This window comes from Humulus lupulus, chromosome 3 (genome assembly GCF_963169125.1).
Source record: "Humulus lupulus chromosome 3, drHumLupu1.1, whole genome shotgun sequence".
NCBI classification, from domain to species: domain Eukaryota; kingdom Viridiplantae; phylum Streptophyta; class Magnoliopsida; order Rosales; family Cannabaceae; genus Humulus; species Humulus lupulus.
This window is the reverse complement of record NC_084795.1, coordinates 152,203,306-152,212,586: the sequence shown is the minus strand read 5'-3', so window position 1 is coordinate 152,212,586 and position 9,281 is coordinate 152,203,306.

Genomic DNA, 9,281 nt, shown 5'->3' with positions numbered 1-9,281 from the left:
TGCCTCTTCTCCGATCATACTCGATGTGGGATGTCTGACTCCGTACCAGCTATTGAACAGCCTGGTTTAATGCATCGATCTGGGCATGTACGGCGTCTGGGATCACTGGGGCGAATGGTGCCGGAGGAGCGTACTCATCGTGCATTTCGCGCATGTCGTTGAGCACGTCCCTTAGGTCATCATCTCTGTGCCTTTGCTCGCTAGCGCCCAACCGATCAAAGACGTTATGTTGCCTGGGTTGCCCTCTTGCATTCTGGCTCGCATGCCTATTTTCTCTTGGTGGGGTATTCCTTTCCCCACCTCTTTCTCCTTGACCCTGTCCAGCATTCCCTCTGCCCAAATCAGCTTCATCATAGTCATGGTCGTCTCTGAAATGCGACCGACTATGGCGCGACAGGCTGTTCGCACTATTCCCTCCTCTAGCTGGCATCTCCCGAGCTTCAAGGGGAGGTCTGCGTTGGTTAGCAGAAGGACGTCGCCCCCTGCTCAGTGGATTTGGTTCCTCAGCCGCTGGGCATCTAGGGCTTCGGGGAGGCTGCCTAGTCCTATTCTGCCTTTGACACTGGGGACTATCTCAACCAGCGTGAGAAGGTGGCTGCTACTTAGGATCTGGAAACGGGATATCCTATTGAGTAGCAGGCGGTTAATCTAGCCTTTGAGGGCTCACCGGCTAAGGTGGAGGACTTGGGTTTGGGGCCTATTGTGGTGGTGCACTTGGTGGCTAGTTCAGTTGAGAAGTCTGCGTAGCTTGCCCCGGGCCAACTGAATGGCTGCTTCTAGGGCGGTAGTGTCATCCCTTTGCCAACGGTCCATTTCCAACTGCCGCTCATTCAACTCTTGGCATTGGGACTCGATTTCCCTCTGCTGCAACGCCAACGTCTCAACAACATTCTCTTGATTGATCCTTAGATTGGCAAACTCTTCTTGCAACATACTCAGTGTTGTCCTCAGGGTTTCAGACTCCAATTCCTCCTCTTCAAAGTCTAACGGAGGTTCATCTTCAGCCACATTCGATGGAGGAGGCTGGGTTGATGCAGCACCTGAAGTCTACCCTATCTTCTTGGATGTTTTAGCCATTTGATTTTCTTGAAGTCTTAAGTTTAGCTCTCAACGAAAGCACCAAAATGTTGACCCTCAAATTGGCCAACGACATGGAGTCAGATAAACGATATGAAATGAGTTGAAATCAAGAAGAAAGATCAAATGGAAAGAAAATGACACAAACGATTTATAGTGGTTCAGCCCCCGTTGAATGGTAATGACCTCCGTCCACTTAATGTTCTTATACATGCTGAATCCCAACACTGTGATCAATGAACTAGGGTTCACGAGTTTCACAACTCTCGTGAAGATTACAACCTAAGTGAATAACCAAACTATTTTTCTCTCATAGTACCAAGATCAAAAGTTCCAAAGTCCCTTCCTTGAGCCCTTTGATTCTTATTTATAGGCTCAAGAAGAGTACATGGGTGGATGGGCCTTAATTAACATTAAGACTTACGTATCTATGCAACAAAGAAAATTGCAATTCATGCGCAATTACATAACTGCATAAATGATGGAAATAAATGAAAGTATGCGACCAGGCTTGTCGCACATAACCATGATGCTTGATAAAACAATAACTTTCTGGTCGATGGCCGAGCAAGATACACACACTTAAAGTCACCACGTGCCAGCCACGTGTAAGTCAATCCTACCACATCATCAAGGGCAATTTTTTTGGGTAAACACATTATTTTGTGGAAGATTGATTTTAGTTAAATAAATAAATAAAAGAAAGTTGCAATATAAAGTGGAATATCAGTTCGTGCATCACACAATCCAAGGATTATGCCATGCGTGTTCCACTACACTGATAGTATATCAGTGTTCTTTTTATTTTATTACTTAATAATTTGAAAAAAGTTTGTTCAGATTTGGTTAGTTAAATATTTACCTAAATCAATTCACATCATCATTATGATATTATTATTATTATATTACTATTATTATTAGGATTAATAAGGTAATAGAACAATCTCTTTATATATGATATATAATCATAAGAAGAAAAACACACAATAGATATACAACACAAGTGAGAGAGGATCCATAATTTTTGTTAGACAAAAATTATTATCATCTTCTTTATTATAACCATTCTCAAACCATAATCCATGTTTTCAAGTGTTGAGAAATACTTGTGATTCCTAAATCGCAAAGCCATGTTATCTATATGCCCACACACATCTTTAGGTGTAGAGAACACTACAGAAGATCGTGGTTTGAGTGCTCAAAGCGTTGGATAGGAAGATCGATAAATATACGAAAAGACTCAATGACACTTGATATGCTTCAAGAAGTAAATGCTTATGTTCTTGAATATTCATATTTATGTGTTTATATGTATATATAAGTATATTGTATGTTTATATATATGTTGCATGATTAGTAATATTAATGTTTCTATTTGGATGTTTTTCTTGTTCATATGAATTGTTTATATGAATGATGAATTTTTTTGTTGTTCTACGCAATGGGCCCACCACGCCTATTCCCCTGCGTACTCTATATGTTTTTCCAACAATTGGTACCAGAGCAGGTCATTAATATATGCATTTATTAATTGCTATGTGGGATTATGTGTATTTTTATATTATACGTGATACATGTTTGACTGGATGGATGTTTATTTTCATGATGATAAATTCTTAAGGGTTGTTTAATAATGGTTTTTTTGGGTCTAGTAATTGTTCATAAAATTTCTAGATGAATCCACCACTTTGAAATTCTTCTTCTTCAATGGAAAATCACAACCAAAGGCTTATACACAATTTGTATCACTGTCCTAATTCTTTATTTCCTAGCCCACCATAGATGCTTGAGGCATTTTCTTAGAGGAAATGGGAATTGGGATTGAACAATCCTTAAACTCACAAAGTCAAGCACTTTCTGTATGAGTTTTGTAACGACCCAAAATCGCTAATAAGGCTTAAGGGCCTTGATTAGTGTGCCAGGAGGGCTTTAGTGGAATAATTGTGATTAAATGAGTAATTATATGTTTTTTAAAGTTTATATGATAATTGATGGTATTATGTGGTAATATGATATGAGATAAATATGTGATATATGTGAGAACCACATTATTATATGGTCAGGTTCGCTGAGCACGACTCAAGACGATTCTAGGGTCAGATAGCGGGAAAAGTCACAACGGGGCTTAAGATATGACTTTGGATAAGTCGGGGGTACTTTTAGATAGCGGGTAGCGATTTGGATTATCGGGTCATGAAAATAAATATATGGAGATATATTTGAGGTTAGGATGTCTAGGCGGGAATATTGGGGGATTTTACCATTTTGGCCTCGGGGACGGTTCCGGCACCCCGAGCCTCGGGATTAACTTAACAGGTAAGTTAGACATAAGGAAGCTTTTAGAAGAAAAACACAAACCGACTAAGAGCCTTTCCCTCAGCTGTCCCTCACGCTTAAGGAAAACAAAGGGAAGGAAAAAGAACATAGAAAACAGGGGAAAGAAGCTGGAATTTCTGGGATTGGTGGTGAGGATTTGGAGGTTTAGCTCAGGAGTGAATCAAGAACTAAAACAAAGATTAAGGTAAGCATCCGGTCTTCTTTTCTGTGGTTGAATTATGAGTTTTAGCTGGGTTTTGGTTAAGTGTTGAAACAAATATGGTTTTGATGTTCTAAGGCAGAATTAAGAAGGAAATTTGGGAACTTAGCTTGGCTGTGGCTTGGTGAAGTGATTCAACAGCAAAGGTAAGTTTCAACTCCTAGTTTAGAGGTTTTAAATTGAGTTTGAATGATTGGTTTAAGTGTTTATAGCTCTTGGGTTTCAGAAATTGGAACGAGAAGATTAGAGTGTGCTAGGTTGTGTTTTCTGTGGAAATATGTTGTTTAGATCATGCTAAAGGAGTTGGAAATTAATTGGTTAGGAGTTGGGAAGCTTTGGGATGGGTTAAAGTGAGGTTTTAGACTTAAAAATGGTGTAAATTATGGGTTCGAAAGGAAGGGCCGCAGTGCGTGTGTGGTTCAGCATGGGTGTTGGTTCTGTTTTGGGGAAAGGACGCGGCTAGGCTTCGGGGGCCGCAGCCCTTGGTTGCACACATGAGTTTTTGAGGGTTTTAGGCACGGGAAGGTGGTCTAGTGTGCTCGGCTTTGGTTTCACCACCGTGCTTGGTGGAATTTGGAATCCCGGGAGTTAGTTTTGTAATTGGAAACCTATATTGGAGTATTCATGGAACCCTATACTTTGGTTGTTACTAGGTGATAAAGACTTAGGCTCGGGAACGGATCGTGCTTGAGAGGCGTTGCTCGTAATTCAATAACTGCACAGACTAAAGGTAAGAAAACTACACCTCGTTGAATATATGTGATGGGACTAAGGGCTCCCTATTGTAAATGCTTGAAAAGATGGTATTATGCCATGCAAGCCATTTGGTGAACCAACGGCCTAAGGGTGCCAAGGGTTACACTAGCGCACAGGGCGCGGCTCGGCCACTGGTAGCCGAGGACAGCTTATTATGCACTGAGCTCGGTTTAAGCGGGTCGGAGTCAGTGGGTTAAACAGAGGGTGCGGCCTAAGTCGTCGGCCCTGAACATTATGTGATATGAGTGTTATATGTGGTAGAATGTATCTTGAATTGGATTGTTTATGCTGAATACCTGTTGAGGATTATCTGATGGGAATACGTGCATATTGAACTATTTGTCTGTTATTGTTTGAGTTGTTTATGATGTTTTCTTGCTGGACCTTGGCTCACGGGTGCTTCGTGGTGCAGGTAAAGGCAAGGGAAAATTAGATCAGCCCTGATTGGAGAGCTCAGCGAGCAGAATGTACATAGCCAGGTGCTCGGCCGCCACGGTTAAGATCTAAGCAAGGACATGGAACCTAAAGACTGTCTGTTTTGCCTTGGTATGGCTAGTGGATATTCATGTATTTTTGGGAGTCTGTAAACTTGTTCTAACTTTGTTTTCATATGGGATCCCATGTTTACTATAGTTTAAATATATGAAATGAGTCTTTTGAGACCGAAACCTCTTTAACCTTAGCTCTTACATGTTTAGTGACACGTTTTGAAAATAATGACTTGATTAGCAAGTCCTGCACCTTTATGAGTACACAGTGTAACGGTCTTGGCTATCCAGGGCGTTACAAGTTTCTTGGAGAAAACTTGAGATTCTTGAAAGCAAGAGAGAGATTGGAGAGAGTGATCAAGTCTTCCAAAACTGTATGAGAACCATTTTAGAGCTAAAGAACTATTCATTTGGAGCTTAAAACATGTGTCTGTATGGACACGTCATTCGACGCATCACCTACTAGACAAAGGATCGCCTACTAGCAGGCGATGTTTCGCGTGCTAGGGCTTATTTAAGCCCTTTTATCCCGGTGATGCAACGCCTCTTAAGAGGTGACGCATCGCCTCCCCGTCTGGCTTTTGAACCCTCAAACGGGTGTAAAATTGCTCCAAATGCTACCAAACTTTTTGGGGATCCTTATAAACCTCCTTGTAAAACTTTGAACCCAACAACACAATTTTTAAGTGCCTACAATTAAAATTCAAATTTTACATTTTCACTATGTGAAATTTACTAAGTGTTTTATTCCTAGGTTGTATAACAACACTTATCCTTTCTATTTAACCAATCATATCAGGTTTCAACGTCCATACCATAGCGTATCGGGTTCCAAGAAACCCTCCCACTGCAACAAGGCTCTGTAACTGTATAACTTGGAATTTTGGTTTCTTTACCTTCTCCATTTAATTTGACTTGTGTTGGTTGAAGAGGAATAGCAGGAATATTCTCATTTCCATTGACTTGCGTCGAAAGGTAGTAACAGCAGGAATAGTCATATCTGATTGCATTTCATGTAATACTACTTTGCTTCAAATTTTGAAATTTTGTATATAGTTGTTCTCTAGAAAAGTATCGTTTGTCGAAGCAAACACTTTCTTGTCTATTGGACTATAAAACAGACCACCCTGTACCTTTAGGATAGCCAGTAAACATGCAAACTTCAGTTTGCGATTCTAGCTTTCCTTCCTTTCTCCTTAGAATGCGAGCGGGACACCTATTCTATAATGACTTAAACTAGGTTCACGACCATTCCTTAGTTCCAAAGGGGTCTTGGGGATAGCTTTGGATGGTACAACATTTAGAGTGTCGTTTTGTGGTCTCTATGGCATGTCCCTAGAAATAAGTCGGTAGAGTCGAATAGTTAATCATGGACCGAACCATTTCCATTAACGTGCGATTGCAATGCTCAGCAACACTTTTGTTTTGTGGAGTCCCTGGGCGGTGAGTTAAGACAATATCCCAAGTTCAATTAATTGATCTTCGAATTTCATATCCAAATATTCTCCACCCCTATCAAATCACAAGATCTTTATTGTCTTTTCAAATTAGTTTTGATGCATTGCAAGGAATTCCTTAAACTTGTTAAAAGTTTATGATTTCCTATACATTAGGTAAATACATGATTAATATCCACCCCTCGCTTGAACATTAAGTCGTCCATGAACTAACACTAGTGGTTCTTTGGTCCTTCTCCTTTGGTAGTGAATGGATGCTTTGTCATTTTGCTTTCGAGACAAGATTCACAAACAGGTAGGTCACCACCCATAGTGAGTTTCATCAAAGGCCCAGCCTCTGTTATTCTTTAAATCCTATCATAGCTAATATGACCAAGGCGACGATGCCAAAGGTAAGTCATGTTGTTGTTATCGCCTTTCGTCGTTTAGCGAACCTATGTTTAGCTTTCTTATATAACTCATTATTAAGAGCGTAGGGTTCGTTTGGTCGCAAAAGGTAAAGCCCGTTATCCATATATCCAACACACAATTCACTTCCATTGAAAGAAATAGATATATTACAACTTGTGAAAGTAACAACGAAATGTTGTTGATGTAATAAAGAAACTTGTTGACGATCAACTAATTAAAATAAAGCTTAAAGAAATTAGAGTGGAGACGTAGAGATTTACTTGGTTCAGGTTATGAACAAACCCTAGTCCACAAGTCACTTGTACTAGAATGATAAAAGCTTGGAGGTATCGCTTCTATGGGGTTTTCAGGAAGCCTTTTGGCAATGCTCTGAATATAAAAATCTGGATCCTTTACAAAGTGTTCCCTAGCACTATTTATAGATGTCTAAGGCCAACTAATTCCCTATTGAGGGTTAATTATGATTATTCTCCCTTAATGGGGTCTTAAATGGACAATATATGATCAATTCCACTAGTTAATATGTTGGAAATATATGGCTTTATTCTTTGCAAATCAACAATGAATAATGATAATAATGCAATATTCCAAACCCTAGATGTTGATCAAGATTCAAATTCAAAGTATGAATGTAATTCTTGATAATCAAAGAATCATGTTCATGATATGAATGTTAATCTTGAATATAAAGAGCTAAATGATTAAATGATGATAAGATGAATTTAGATACATTTAATCATCAATACTAACAATTAAAAAAAATAGGATTACAAAATACAAGATTATTGTTCGAGAGATACAACATTTGTATTGAGCAACCTGAATCTTCAAACTTAGGGAACTTCTAAGGCTTATACATAATAACAATATTGTTGTCCAAAATATCTAATACAAGCCTTCCTAATTGCATGAAGCTTCAACTAACTAGAATGATATTTGGGATTGAACAAGCCTTAAAACTCATGCAAATCAAGCAAAGCTTGATTAGTTTCTTGGAGAAAACTTTGTTCTTAGAAAGCCAGAGAGACAATGAGGTTAGAGAGAGAGTTGGAAAGTGTCATCAAGGCTTTTCATCTCTAATAACCCATATATATATAGTGTAGGCATCATCATCAGTCTAACAATTAGGATTAGAGCATTTAAAACACATCATTTGGAGAATTTTACATAAATTGTACAGCCATAAAAGACCGCCCAGGCGATGTATCGCCTACACTTCACCTACTAGTAGGTGAGGCATCGCGTGCTAGGGATTTTTAAGCCCTTCACATTTTTGGCGATGCTACGCGTAACGCCCCACTTTCATAGGACATTACTTGTGTGAAAATTTAATAAAAAATTTAGAAAAATAATTAAGTTTGACTTTTATCGTAATAAAATGACTGTCATATATTGAAACAAAAAAATATTGATCCCGGAATCCTTAGTTAAAAAAAAAAAAGCATTCAACTACTACCTTTGGATTCTACATAATACCCAAAAGTACCATTTGCATAAAATCATAAAATGCGTCAAATAATTGTTGGACCTTAACCCCTAAGGTCAAGATATCCTAAAAATGTACTCCCTGCCCAGGCGATGGATTGCCGGCTAGGGCTTTTGAAGCCCTTCACATTTTTGCTGATGCTACACCACTTAGGGGGCGACGTATCGCCACCTTCTCTGACTTTGGACCCTTCCAATGGTCCTAAAATTGCTCCAAATGCTCCAAATCACTTTAGACCAACAAAAGTCACCTTTAGATGCCTTCCACACAATCTCATGTTTTCACTTCTTTTTAAGTGAAAATCGTTAAGTGTTTTGCACCTCAACGTGTAAACATCTTAACCCTTATATTTAACTAAACTCAACATTCCCCTACTTGGTTAAATATAATCCTCTCTTCTTAGTATAACAGTTTTGGTGCATAAAATAAAGTGTCTTTCGATTTGAACTTTATCTTATTGAAAGTATTACAAAGCCTCATCAAATTCATTGGTGTCTTAAAGATTGAACCAAGTACTCCTTAATAATAAAATCAGTAACACCACACACACCTCCACTTGACTATTCATTTTCCCACTTTTCTCACTTAGCACTCATATGGCCAAGTGCCCATCCATTTCATGAACTTTCCGAAGAGAAACTCTAACTCCCATGAGAGGCGGCACCACCTCTAAGTTCACATAGGTGAAGTTCTTACAATATCTTTACTACCTTTAGAGATGCTTGTTGCACACAACTGAACTTCATTAAAATCCTTAGGCTTAACCCTCACTTGATAATTACCAACACTAACAATCCTTTGATGGAACTCGTGATTTTTTTAGTGTTGAAACAATTCACCCAATAACTTGTTCTTACCCATTGAACTCTTGTCCTTGATGTTCACAAGTTTGGAGTTGGGTTGCCATCATTGGTGAATAAATTATTCTAGGAGTTTTAGTTCCATCCCTTTTGAAGTATAACTTACTAACCTCTTCGCAAGGGGTTTTGTAAATGGACCCGATAAGTTCTCACTTGTCTTTATACATGCGATCGATATGATTCCTCCTCGAATCAATTGTCTAATAAACT